Raw genomic sequence first — 14,693 nt, forward strand, 5'->3', positions numbered from 1 at the left:
TGTTCCAGGCAACTGGCCTTAACTCAGTTTTAGCTTGGCTTGTTCACGAATGACTCTCCCCAGTCTTTATTGTTTACACTAACAGGGCAGGACCTAGTAAATCTTGTCAGCTTCAGGGACTTCCTGAAACTGTTTTGGTTTATTTACTTTCTGGCTTAAGGAGCTTTATGCAGGATGGACTGTTACAATCTCAGGGGAAAATGCTACACAACAACATCTAGCACAGATTAGTCTGTAAAGAGGAAAATAGCTTCTGGTTACATAGCATCTGCTACAGTGAACCAGCCGGCTCAAACTCTCCAAAAGGCACATACATTATAGGATCAGTCTGCAATGTTTGTTCACCCATCCACAGAGGAGCCGTCTCTATCTTGTAGGAAATCTAATCTGCACCTTGTGAGGGCAGTATCAGCTTAGTCTGGCTCAAAAATTTAAAGTTCGGAAGCAGCTTGACCTGACCCAGGGGCACAGGCACATGAAAACAATGTTCTAAACACAAAAGTACCATGAGTACATTTGTGTTATAGAACTGATAGGAGTGCAAGTTAGAACACAGACAGACCAAGGCAAGAAACTAAAATCTGATAGACTAAAGAGTATGGCAGATGTGCTCAAAATCTTCGAAGAAAGAAAAGGAAAAGGAGAGTGTGTACATTTATAAGAGATGGGTGGAGGCAAGAGATTTCGTTACCTTTGTGCAACTGTGATAAGAACCAGACATGGGACCGCAGCGGAACTCCAATCCTGGTTTCTCACTTCTCTCTCCTCTCCAGACAAGATAAGCTTTACCACCCGCTCCACCACTTTCTCCACCAACTACCGGTCCTTGGGCTCTGTGCAGACTCTCAGCCAGCGGGTCTGGCCTGCCAGCAGTGCAGCCAGCGTCTATGCAGGTGCTGGGGGCTCAGAGTCCTGGATATCCGTGACCCGCTCTGTCTGGGGTGGCTCCGTGGGGTCCGCAGGCCTGGCGGGAATGGGTGGGGTCCAGACTGAGAAGGAGACCATGCAAGATCTGAATGACCGCCTGGTCAGCTACCTAGACAAGGTGAAGAGCCTGGAGACCGAGAACAGGAAACTAGAGAGCAAAATCCTGGAATATCTGGAGAAAAGGGGGCTCAGATCTTTGCGAATTCTGTGGACAATGCCCGCATCGTCCTGCAGGTCGACAATGCCCGTCTTACCGCTGATGACTTTAGAGTCAAGTATGAGACAGAACTGGCCACCGTCAGTCTGTGGAGAGTGACGTTCATGGACTCCGCAAGGTGGTGACTGACACCAACATCACAAGATTGCAGCTGGAGACAGAAATCGAAACGCTCAAGGAGGAGCTGCTGTTTATGAAGAAGAATCATGAGGAGGAAGTCCAAGGCCTGGAAGCTCAGACTGCGAGTTCTGGGTTGACTGTGGAAGTGGATGCTCCCAAATCTCAGGACCTCAGCAAGATCGTGGAAGAGCTGGCTCAGAAGAACCGTGAGGAACTGGACAAGTACTGGTCTCAGCAGATTGAGGAGAGTACCACGGTAGTCACTACCAAGTCTGCCGAAATCAGGGACACTGAGACCACACTCTTGGAGCTGAGACGAACCCTCCAGACCTTGGAGATTGACCTGGACTCCATGAAAAACCAGAACATCAACTTGGAGAACAACCTCAGGGAAGTGGAGGCCAGATACAGGGCGCAGATGGAGCAATTCAATGGGGTCCTTCTGCATCTGGAATCAGAGCTGGCACAAACTCGGGCAGGACAGTGTCAGACCAAGGAATATGAAGCCCTGTTGAACACCAAGGTCAAACTTGAGGTGGAGATTGCCACCTATGGCCGCTTGCTGGAGGATGAGGAAGATTTCAGTCTCAACGACGCCCTGGACTCCAGCAACTCCAGAGGACAACTACCTTTAAGGTCGTGGATGGCAAAGTGGTGTCCAAGACCAATGATACCAGAGTTCTGAGGCACAAGGCTGAGAAGAAGGGAACCCCCTGGGGACTGAGGGACCAATAAAAGTTGAGAGTTCACTGGAAAAAAAAAAAAGAGAACCAGACATGGTGGCTAGAGCAAAAGCTAGGAGCTCACATCTTGAACCTGGAGTAGGAAGCAAAAATTTTACTCAAAATTGCATGAATGTTTAATTTATACTTCCAAAGGCTGTCTCCAGTGATGTTTCCTTCAACAAGGCCATGCCTCCTAAGCCTCCTGCACAGCATCAGTTTAGAAGCAAGTGTCCAAATGCCTTAGACTATGGGGCATATTTCTCATTCAAACCATCCCAGAGAGTATCTAGGGAAGGAGAAAAAGATGAACCAGGAGAGGCGCAAGAAGCGAGGCTGTAAGGAGTGGACTTCGAAGGAAGTCTGAAAGAGCTGGAGGGCAAAGAAAAGGGCACCCTGGTACTCAGTAGTAACCATGACTGTGGACATGGGAGAGGACAGGAATGGCAGCAGGCATAGCTGTAGGCTAGGGACAGCTATGTAGGACAATGTGGGGAAAGAGCATGCTAGACAGCTGTCAGAATCTTTGGTTGAAGTGAAAAAATCAAGTATGTGAAGGAAGGAATGTTCTGGCTGCTTTTGTGTGTTTTGTTCTTTTAACATAAAGAAATTGTGTGGATGCAATTGGGAAAGAACATTAAGTGGGTAGACAGAGGACTTTGGGAGGAAGCTCCCCATGATTGTTGTCCAGAGTAAGCCTTTCAGCGTGGGTGGAGAAATTAGACGCTGACAGGACAACACAGCGGAAGTGAAAAAGGAAGGAGAACAACAGGAAATAAGTCATATTTGGCAGGTTAAGTGTGGATGGATAATGTGAACCAAGACATTTACGTTGTCTGTGAAAAGGGACAGCAGAATCACCTCTTAAGCCTGTTAGCATCTCTGCTAGTTAAAGAGAAAGCAACATTGCTCTTCCTAAGTGTGATTTAGAGGAGACACACACAGAAAATTATCCAAACAGGATCCAGGGTAAAACTTCGAGAAATTGCTCAATTATACAATCTGGTGGTTCACAGCACAGCCTTTAGAATGAGGGAAAGAAAGTTTGCTTTTCCGGCTTCTCTGGACCATAGCTACCTGTGGTTGCTGCAGTTTCCCTGTTCCAAAGCTGTGTGGTTGTGCCCAGACTGCATGACTAAATGAGAGCATCGGCCCCTGGTATGTGCGGTACAGAGAGAGGTACAGAGTGGGGGCAAATATTAGTCCGCAAGGGACTTCGGCCTTTATCATCACTGTGTAAAGCCAATGAAGGAGAACCTTCTTGTCACAAGCTTGGAAATGCAGGAGATGCAGCAGGGCTGGAGAGGTGAAGGTGACAGCACCCCTCAGGACCTGAAACCCCAACCAAACACACACAGCTTCTCTCTGGATTCTTTATCAACTTTCACGTGTGCTTCTGCCTTTTCGACTCTCTGGCTCCTTTATCGGTTTATATATGTGCTGTCGCCTTCGAGGCCACCCACTCCTGCTATACTGCCTTTTCACAGCTCTGGATGCCGTCAGCACAGAGGCATGTGATATAAAGTACTGTTCCTGTGGCTTTCAGATTTCCAAATCTTTATTGATACTGATTTTTGATATATTTTAACTGTTATTTATGATTTTCACAAACCAAACAATGAATTAAGAAGCATAGCAACATTGAAAATACGGATGACATCATGATTTAGGAATATAGGGGCATCTTTGAGAGCAATAGAGCCTTTCTTGGTTGTTTTTGTGTTTATCTTGAGAGGCCAGGGGTCCCAGATACTCAACAGTTGATGAACAGCCCTCTAAGCCTAAGGATTTGGGGTTCTAGTCTCATAGGTTTTAAGAATAAAGTTCATGGACCAATTAGGGTGAGTTTTAGAAAGAAGTGTTTATTATAGGGAGGTTAAAAAAGAAGCCAAGAGCAGAGGTCCTGTCCAGCAGAAGAGGTCCCCAGGCATAGGGTACCATTGAGCTTTATCATCTTGGCATTCATTAAGAAAGCCTTAGTGGACGAGGGAAGGGATGTGGATAAGTAGTCAGTCCAGTTTTCTTCAAGAGTGCTCATGTGTTCCAGATGCTTCCCTAGTTTTTCTTCTATTAGTTTGAGTGTATCTGGTTTGATGTGGAGGTCCTTGATCCACTTGGACTTAAGCTTTGTACAGGGTGATAAGCATGGATCGATCTGCATTCTTCTACATGTTGACCTCCAGTTGAACCAGCACCATTTGCTGAAAATGCTATCTTTTTTCCATTGGATGGTTTTGGCTCCTTTGTCAAAAATCAAGTGCCCATAGGTGTGCAGGTTCATTTCTGGGTCTTCAATTCTGTTCCATTGGTCTATCTGTCTGTCTCTGTACCAATACCATGCAGTTTTTATCACTATTGCTCTGTAATACTGCTTGAGTTCAGGGATAGTGATTCCCCCTGAAGTCCTTTTATTGTTGAGGATAGTTTTAGCTATCCTGGGTTTTTTGTTATTCCAGATGAATTTGCAAATTGTTCTGTCTAACTCTTTGAAGAATTGGATTGGTATTTTGATGGGGATTGCATTGAATCTGTAGATCGCTTTTGGTAAAATGGCCATTTTTACTATATTAATCCTGCCAATCCATGAACATGGAAGATCTTTCCATCTTCTGAGGTCTTCTTCAATTTCTTTCTTCAGAGTCTTGAAGTTCTTATTGTACAAATCTTTTACTTGCTTGGTTAAAGTCACACCGAGGTACTTTATATTGATTGGGTCTATTATGAAGGGTGTCGTTTCCTTAATTTCTTTCTCGGCTTGTTTCTCTTTCCTGTAGAGGAAGGCTACTCATTTATTTGAGTTAATTTTATACCCAGACAATTTGCTGAAGTTGTTTATCAGCTTTAGTAGTTCTCTGGTGGAACTTTTGGGATCACTTAAATAAGCTAACATATCATCTGCAAATAGTGATATTTTGACTTCTTCTTTTCCTGGAACACATGGGCACTGGAAAAAATTTCCTGAACAAAACACCAATGGCTTATGCTCTAAGATCAAGAATTGACAAATGGGATCTCATAAAACTGCAAAGCTTCTGTAAGGCAAAGGACAGTGTGGTTAGGACAAAACGGCAACCAACAGATTGGGAAAAGATCTTTACCAATCCTACAACAGATAGAGGCCTTATATCCAAAATATACAAAGAACTCAAGAAGTTAGACCGCAGGGAGACAAACAACCCTATTAAAAAATGGGGTTCAGAGCTAAACAAAGAATTCACAGCTGAGGAATGCCGAATGGCTGAGAAACACCTAAAGAAATGTTCAACATCTTTAGTCATAAGGGAAATGCAAATCAAAACAACCCTGAGATTTCACCTCACATCAGTGAGAATGGCTAAGATCAAAAACTCAGGTGACAGCAGATGCTGGCGAGGATGTGGAGAAAGAGGAACACTCCTCCATTGTTGGTGGGATTGCAGACTGGTACAACCATTCTGGAAATGAGTCTGGAGGTTCCTCAGAAAATTGGACATTGAACTGCCTGAGGATCCAGCTATACCTCTCTTGGGCATATACCCAAAAGATGCCCCAACATATAAAAAAGACACGTGCTCCACTATGTTCATAGCAGCCTTATTTATAATAGCCAGAAGCTGGAAAGAACCCAGATGCCCTTCAACAGAGGAATGGATACAGAAAATGTGGTACATCTACACAATGGAATATTACTCAGCTATCAAAAACAATGACTTTATGAAATTCGTAGGCAAATGGTCGGAACTGGAAAATATCATCCTGAGTGAGGTAACCCAATTACAGAAAAACACACATGGTATATGCACTCATTGATAAGTGGCTATTAGCCCAAATGCTTGAATTACCCTAGATGCCTAGAACAAATGAAACTCAAGATGGATGATCAAAGTGTGAATGCTTCACTCCTTCTTTAAAAGGGGAACAAGAATACCCTTGGCAGGGAATAGAGAGGCAAAGATTAAAACAGACACAGAAGGAACACCCATTCAGAGCCTGCCCCACATGTGGCCCATGCATTTACAGCCATCCAATTAGACAAGATGGATGAAGCAAAGAAGTACAGGCCGACAGGAGCCGGATGTAGATCACTCCTGTGTAGAGACACAGCCAGAATACAGCAAATACATAGGCGAATGCCAGCAGCAAACCACTGAATTGAGAATAGGACCCCCGTTGAAGGAATCAGAGAAAGAACTGGAAGAGCTTGAAGGGGCTCGAGACCCCATATGTACAACAAAGCCAAGCAACCAGAGCTTCCAGGGACTAAGCCACTACCTAAAGACTATACATGGACTGACCCGGGACTCTGACCTCATAGGTAGCAATGAATATCCTAGTAAGAGCACCAGTGGAAGGGGAAGCCCTGGGTCCTGCTAAGACTGAACCCCCAGTGAACTAGATTGTTGGGGGGAGGGCGGCAATGGGGGGAGGATGGGGAGGGGAACACCCATAAAGAAGGGGAGGGGAAGGGGCTAGGGGGATGTTGGCCCAGAAATCGGGAAAGGGAATAACACTCAAAATGTATATAAGAAATACTCAAGTTAATAAAAAAAAAAGTGTCTATGTCCTCTCATTTTTGGTGGTGTCCTCAGTATGGTTTCTGGAACAAAAACAGTCCTTTTACCTTTAAGGAGAGGTAAAAGGAAAATCAGACGCCTTCCTGGCATCTCCAGTCAGACCATGGCTAAACCAGAGACATTTTCAGATCCTTCTGGTACCATGGGCCTCCAGCAAGGCTTTTACACCGGTCAAGGCATTTCTGGGCTTTTAGCCCAGAAAGAAACTGACCATTTTCTTTGGGGTTGTTTTATTCTGAACTGCCTAACCAGTTTCTACCTCTGGTTCTCATCCACCAGTGTTACTAAGACTCTCCATTGCTTCGAGAATGTTTCAAAGTATAATTGCATAATGATGGAGACTATAATTATCTAAAGTATATTATCACTGAAGCTCATTACTGATGCTACCAGTTTAAGCTAGGGTGTTACATTGATAGTCACACAGTTTCTACATCAACACACTGGGTTATGCTCACTGGCTACACAACCCCCCCCCCCCCCACACACACACTCTGGCAGGATCCAGTTGCACCAAGACACTTCAACCACCTTGAAGAGCAGGGAGCTGGTTGCCTGCAGTGACGAAAACATCACTAACTGGAGGCTGCTATGAGTTAGGATTCTTCCTTGCTATTTTTAAAAATTATGTAGCTAGCAAAGTCCACAGGAGTTGACATTTGAGGAATGCCATTGCGTCAAGCCATGGTACAGAGAAGGAAGAATATTAAGGGAGTCCAGGGGCCTGGCCATTGCTCAGTTACTGATTCCAAGTCTTTCTGATAGGAGGTGTTATTCTGAGCTCAGAACTGGGGACAAGAGCTCCATGTTATGCAGAGAATAATAGAGCTCTTCCGACTCCAGAGTCTCCATGTTCTTCACCTTAGGCAATGACACCGGAGCTTGTTACTCTATTCGGTGAACAGTGAGTGAAAGGTGAATCACTAAAGCTAGAGCACTGTAAGAAGGGTATCACATTCGTGATGCTTAAAGTAAGCCTTTCAGTTTTCAAAATTGTAGAAAAGTGTCCTTAATATATATTATAATTTCCATTTCTGTACTTGATAGGGGTGTTCCCAGACCTTTCCACTCAAGTTATTATCACCCACCCCCCAAAAAATAGCAGATACAGAACATTGTAGCCTTGGATTAAAAACCCCAACCTTCTCTTCTAAAATTAAGCATTTGTTTGATATAATGGTGACATACGTTCTTGTAGAAGGTCTAAAGAAGACGAAATCTTTAGAACCTAAATTCTCCCTGTAGAATAATTGTTACCCCTGTGACTCACCTTCCAAGAATGCTTGCCAGTCTCCCTCAATGTTCCTCAGTGCAGGGGCACACAGGTTTCCCACATTGTTAGAGACTCACAGCACAACCATGTGAAGTTTACTCTCTTCTTTGTCTCTAAACAGACTTGAAAACAGAATTAGCAAAAACTAATTTTTATCTTACTGTATAAACGATTATAGGAACTTCAAAGTGCGTTAATTTAAGATACATTTTAATGTGACAGCTACCTATAGCCAACAGTAGGTATGAGTTTTATGTACTTATTTCCATAAATATTTTCCTAGTACATGTAGCATTGAAGATGGTGCATGCCTCTCTCTTTCTCATTTTTCCATATATTCACAGGCACGCACACACAGACTCACCATATGCACATACATATATTCAAATATATGATTCCAAAATGTGATCAGTAGTATAATATTCACTTCTATAGAATAGCATATTGTGAATAAAAATTCTCATGATTCCCTTCTATGACCTCATCCTATCTAAGATCTTTCAGGGTCAACAAGTCAGTTGACTGGGTAAAGTGGCTTATATGAAAGAGGAGAGAAATGACTAACATGACTGTCTTCTGACCACATGTGTTCAGGGAGCTGGGGAACTATGCACACAGAAAGAAAGAAAGAAAGAAAGAAAGAAAGAAAGAAAGAAAGAAAGAAAGAGAGAGAGAAAGAGAGAAAGAGAGAAAGAGAGAAAGAGAGAAAGACAGAAAGAAAGAAAGAAAGAAAGAAAGAAAGAAAGAAAGAAAGAAAGAAAGGAAGGAAGGAAGGAAGGAAGGAAGGAAGGAAAGGAAGGAAAAAATTTCCAAACATTCAGAAATGCTTAATGAATGGTATGTTATACCTCGTTAGACCCACCAGTTAGATTTTCTATTTATCGGTGTCAGAGATTGCAGCCTGCATGGCAATGTGGTGGGTGGGTGCAGGGCACCCCACATACACCAAGTACCTTCAGGCAGTAAAGGGCCTCTGCTGGTTACCTGAAGATGTACCAGAGGATGTCTGGAAGCACTAGCAGGCTAAGCTGCACAAAGGAATTACGGAGCATGAACAGGCAAGGCCCATGGCCAGTGTTCTGCACTCTGCACCATGGCTCTTCAAAGCCTTTCTCTAAGGTACTCTGTAGAACACTGACCTTCTTAAGCAGTTTCATGCAACAGAGTCTTTGACTCTTGTGTTAATGAGCAAGAGGTCAGTGCTAATTCTGCTAAAATTTGTTTTACCACAAGAACATAGTTCAATTTGGAGGTTTTACCCTATGTTGCATGCCCTGAACATCTAATAATCGTGCAAACATCATAGGCCAGTGATTCACCAGGGACTACATGATGGTCCCATAAGACAGAACACACTTTCTCACCATGTAAATCCACTGTGAGCATCGAACAGTTTGGAAGAAAACACTGTACTCAGATTCTATGTGAAATTGTCTGTGTACCTTGTCTAAGTGACATCTGAGCGTCTGCAAAGGCCAGCTGGCTTCCCTGGAATCCGATGCCACCAAGCAAAGCTAGCCAACTGCAGGAAGACCTGAGCTGCCACGAGGCAGTGACAGTTTACTCATGCTACAAAGCAGCAAGTGTGTCTCAGCCTTTTCTTTCCCATCACCCACTTTCTAAGGGTAGATGAAAGGAGGAGGTGGAAGCGTCTACTTAAGACCACCAGGTCACAATCCAGAGTGTTCAATACTTCCCATAAACACTGTTTCAACCTTATTTCATTTGATCACTAACACAGCCTTGTTAAAAAAGGTGACTGTTATTTATCTCCATATTTACTTGCATATATATAAAACATATATCATACATATCTATCATATACATGTGTCTCTATGTAAAAATCACATATATGTGAATAGATATAGATATAGATATATAAATATAGATATAGATATATCAGTTGATGGATATAGTACATATCATATGTGTGTGTGTGTGTGTGTGTCTGTGTGTGTGTGTGTGTGTGTGTGTGTGTGTGTATGCCAGTTAGATATATAAATTCCAGCTTCTGAGCTCTGACTCAAAATTCCTTCTGCTGAGTTTCTACCTTCCTGGAACAAAGAGAAATCATTTCTCGGTAAAATGCTAAACAAAGTACCAGGCACCATAGCTGATCAAGGAACCACGACGGGTTGACAGCTACCCTGTTGTACAATATGCCTTCTACCTAATATGTGCTGCCTTCAAGGAATTCGCCTATCTTAATTTCCTGTGCAACTCCTTTCAAATGGAAAGTCAACCTAAGGAAGTCGTTGAAGAGAGCAGAGTGCCTATGTCAAGGTCCCTCTTCTCTCATTGTGTTAAATGAAATAAAGAAATAGCTCAGCTGAGCCACTTTACAGGAAGAAATGGGGCATGGTCCGTGAATCAGTGGCATGTCACTTATCCAAACCTGTTCCTGACTCTCTGAGGACTGTCCTCTTAGCCTTCACAGGGCTTCCATAATGTTCAGTCATAAATTTAAAAAAAAATCATCTCTTCACGGAAGCGAAGTCAATGAGTTTAATACACTTATTATGAGGAGACTCTTTTCACATGTACTCATATGAAAGGTCTGGACTAAGTCACACAAGCTGCAACGTGCTTGTTTCTGCTGTCCCACATCTGCGAGTATGAAGTCCTGTAGACCTCCCTTGGCCAGTGTGTTCCCTTGCCTAGAAGTCTATAGATTTCTGCAGAAATGCCTTTATAGAGACCTGCTTTGTTTGTCTCAGGTAAATTTTCTGTCAGCCTCTTTTAATTGTACACACACACACACACACACACACACACACACACACACACTATCTCAATGATAGTAGAACACCTTATTTTTGCATATTTAGTTGGCTTTTGAAAGTTTCAAAGCTCATAGTTGATCAGATATGATGGGTTTTGGCTGATTAGATGCACAAGGATCATTCTTGGCTAAATAAGTTAGTAGTTTTTCTGGGCCACATGAGACATTGTCTCCAAAAATAAAACAATATCAAAAAAATAAAATATAGTTTAAAAGCTCATACTCATTTAGTCTTTGGAACTCAGACATTACCCTTCCCAACAAACAAGAAAACAAGAGGCACCATGACTGAGGCAATGGTGATAAAAGAAAACACTTAACTTTGGGATTGCTTACAGTTTTAGAGGGTTAGTCCATTGTCATCACAAGAGGAAGTAGTCAGACATAACAGAAGCAATAGCTGAGAGTTTTCATCTTGACCCACAGGCAGCGGGCAGAGAGAGATGCTGCATCTGGTGTGGGCTTTGTGAACTCTGAAAGCCCACCCCTAGAGGCACACTTCCTCCAACAAGACCACACCTAGGAATTCTTCTAATCCTCTCAAACAGTGCCACTTCCTGGTGACTGTGAGTTCAAATACACGTGCCTCCAGGGGCTGTTCTTATTCAAACCAGCACAGATGGACTGAAAGGTAAAACTCTGAAAATGTAGCTACTGTTTATTTCCCGTGATTTTAATGAGGCAAGTCCTTAAGACTCTTGAGTCTGTGTAATAAACCAAGAACGAGATTACAGAAATGCAGCCACCTCTCCCGGAGCACTGAAGGCAACACAGCAACAGAAGCAGTCGGTGTCGTGGCTTTCTTTGAAGACCAAACATAAACATCACCAAACTTCATATTTCTGAGTTCTGTTGTTTCTAAATCCACATCACCAGGTCTTTCCTTAGCCTTACTCGACAGACAATATGATAAGTCAAGAGAAGATTAGTTCTATTTAATGGGGTGGGTTGTCCATCATGTTCCAGGTTGCTCTGAGATCACAACTACTTTATGTGAAATGAATTTGTATTGGGTTTTCTTTGCTTTGCTCATCTCTCCTTCCACTACTACTCCTAGTGTTCACATTGTGACCACTGTCTACATCTTTAACAACAGCATATGCAGCCCATTAGGTGGTCTTCAATTAACCCTCTTGAGTCACACAAAGTCCTAGAAGGAAAAAAAATCTACAAACCACCTAGCCAACCCCAATCCTGCTTTGACATAGTGAAAACAAAAGCTTTGGAGGTATGAGTACTTTCCTAAAGTATTGAAGGTTGCTTTAGAAAGGCTAGCCATCTCTGACTCAGTGTGACAAATTTTTAATTCCCATGCCAGCTTAAAAATGTTCTCAACTACTGTACTCTTCAGTGACAGAATATGAGGGAAGAACATGAAAAGAGGATTCATTTAAGATGGCAAGGTCTAGGGACCCACTCCTGTGTAGTCCTTGCCACCTGCTGGTGACACAACTCTAGGACCAGCGGGTAACCTCATCTTGGTAAGCCATAAACATAGAGCATTCATGAAAGGAACCCAGGGACAGGTCTGATGTGTCATTTCTCTAAAGATGTGATGGACACATAGCCAATACGCTTGTGGACATCAGTCATCATCAGGGATCAATACTGTGACAAGATGCCACCGGATACTGTTAGAGTGGTTTTTTGCTGAAATTATGAACATTGGCTAATTCAGAAAGAGACCAGAAAAAATGTTAAGCATTGTCCTACCATTGGTAGTCAGATTGGAAGGTCTAGCCATTGTGGAAAAGAGTATTACAGTTCCTCAGAAAATATATGAGAGCGTTATTCAGTCAGGCCCCTCAGTTTGTATGTGTATACACACGAGAATGGAAAAAAGTCTCTTGAGGAAAGATGTGTGCACCCATGCTCACCACAACATTATTCACAGAAGCAAAGCATAGAAGAAACCAAAAGAATAAACAAAACGTAGTATACTGTAAATGAAATATGATTCAACTTTTAGAGCAAGAGAAGGAACACACTGAACCATGAGGATACAATTTTTTGGCATTAGCATTTGGAGGTTCACATGAGCATCATAACATGAACACACACACACATACACACACACACACACACACACACACACACACACACACACACACACACACATTGAGGTAATATGGATCCTGAAGATTAAACTTCGGTCATCCCACTTAGTGTCAAGATTTTCACCATCTTGCTAACCCTGCAGACATGATCTTAAATAAAATAATCACAAATAGAAAAACTCTCAGTATTTTTCTGCATATGAGGCACATAGAATAGGCAAAGCATTAGAGGCAGACAACAGGATGATGATTGTTGGGGGCAGAGGGAAGAGAGCACGAAGCATTTGTGGTGTTTGCCTATAATCCCTGCTGTTCAGGACAGAAGATGATGAGTTTAAGGTTATTCTAGGTTATGTAACAAGCTTTTTTATATAGTGAGATTTTATAAGGAGATGGGAGAAAGGATGAAGGGAAGAGAGAAAGGAAAAAATAGAAAAGAAAGGTTATGTGAACTCCATTAAAAAATAACCTGGAAAGACGGGCAATGCTGACAATGGCTAGATATGAGGAGTATGTTCACTACACTGAACTGTGAACCATACACATAAAGAGGGTTATGATAACACTGTTGTGGACTTTTCTCCTACATATGCTTTTATTTTTTAGCATAATAAAAATTGCTATGTGTTTTTATGCTTTTACCTTTATCACGGATTTTTCCATGCATGTATGTATGTATGTATATATGTATGTATGTATGTGGGGGTGCGGGGTATATTGTACGAGAGTATAACATATAGTTGACAGTAAGCAAGCAAAATCTACCAGGAATTGTTACAGCTCCTAAATGGCTGTTCTAAGTAGAAAGAAGTTCATTGAGATGCACAGGTCTGGATAGTCTTTTCAAACTTATTTATTTATTCAATTTACATCCCATTATCAGTCCTCCCTCTCCTCCCAGTATCCTCTCACAGCATTCCACCTTCCTAACTACATAGTCCGATCCTCCCCACCCCTCCTCCACCCTTCTGTCTCTGCACTAGGGACATTCTTCCTCCCACTGGGGCCAGAGAAGGCAGCCCAGTTAGGAGAACTGGAAGGACAGGAATGGCAGGCAGACAACAGATTCAGAGACACTCCAATCACCCTCATGAGCTCCAGTTGTTGGGGGTACCTCACGAAGATCAAGTTGCTCATCTGCTACACAAGTGCAGATGTGCAGGGGGCAGGGTTCCAGACTGTGTTTGCTCATTGGTTGGTGGTTCAGCCTCCGGGAGCCCCCAAGGGTCCATGTTAGTTTATTCTGTTGGTCTTCCTGTGGAGTCCATGTCCTCTTCGGATTCCTCAGTTCTTCCCCCAGTTCTTCCATAATTATACTCGAGCTCCAGCTAATGTTTGGTTGTGGGTCTCTGCATCTCTTTTCATTGGCTGCTGCGTGGAACCTCTCAGAGGACCGTTATGGTAGGCTCCTGTCTGCCAGAGCAGAGTATCGTTATTAGTGTCAGGGACTGGTCTTACGGGTCTCATTGTCCATGGGATGGGTCTCAATTTGGGACAGTCATTGGTTGCCTGTTCCCTCAGTCTTGGCTGTTTCTTTGTCCATGTACATCTTGTAGGCAGGACACACTTTGGGTTGAAGGTTTTGTGGGTGGAATGCTGTCTTATCCCTCTCCTGGGGGGTCCTCCTGGCTATAGAAAGTAGCCACCTCTGGATCCTTATTGCCCCCTGTTAGGAGTGACATTTGCCCCCAGTGGACTCCCTCCATCCCATGTCTCTCAATTGTTCATTCCCTCTCCCATTTCCCTCCATTTGCTCGCACCTCCCTGATCATATCCCAACTCGTCTCTCACATAGGTCCCTCTCTCCATCAAACTCGGATACCTATTTTATTACCTTTTCTGGGGAAGATTCAACCATCCTCCCTTGGGTCCTTCTTAATATTGGGTTTCTTTGGGTCTGTTGACTATACCATGCTTAGCCTGTACTTTTTGGCTAATATCCACTTGTAAGTGAATACATACCATGCATGTCATTTTAGGTCTGGATTACCTCACTCAGGATGATGTTCTCTAGTTCCATCCATTTGCTGCAAATTTCATGA

At 43.0% G+C, this 14,693-nt stretch overlaps 1 pseudogene; it reads left to right on the forward strand.

The window, feature by feature from the left end:
* Positions 1-664: 664 nt before the first annotated feature.
* On the forward strand, positions 665-1,999 carry Krt18-ps2 (keratin 18, pseudogene 2; annotated as a pseudogene).
* The last annotated feature ends 12,694 nt before the right edge of the window (positions 2,000-14,693 follow it).

This window comes from Rattus norvegicus, chromosome 8 (genome assembly GCF_021556685.1).
Source record: "Rattus norvegicus strain SHRSP/BbbUtx chromosome 8, alternate assembly SHRSP_T2T, whole genome shotgun sequence".
Taxonomy (NCBI): Eukaryota; Metazoa; Chordata; class Mammalia; order Rodentia; family Muridae; genus Rattus; species Rattus norvegicus.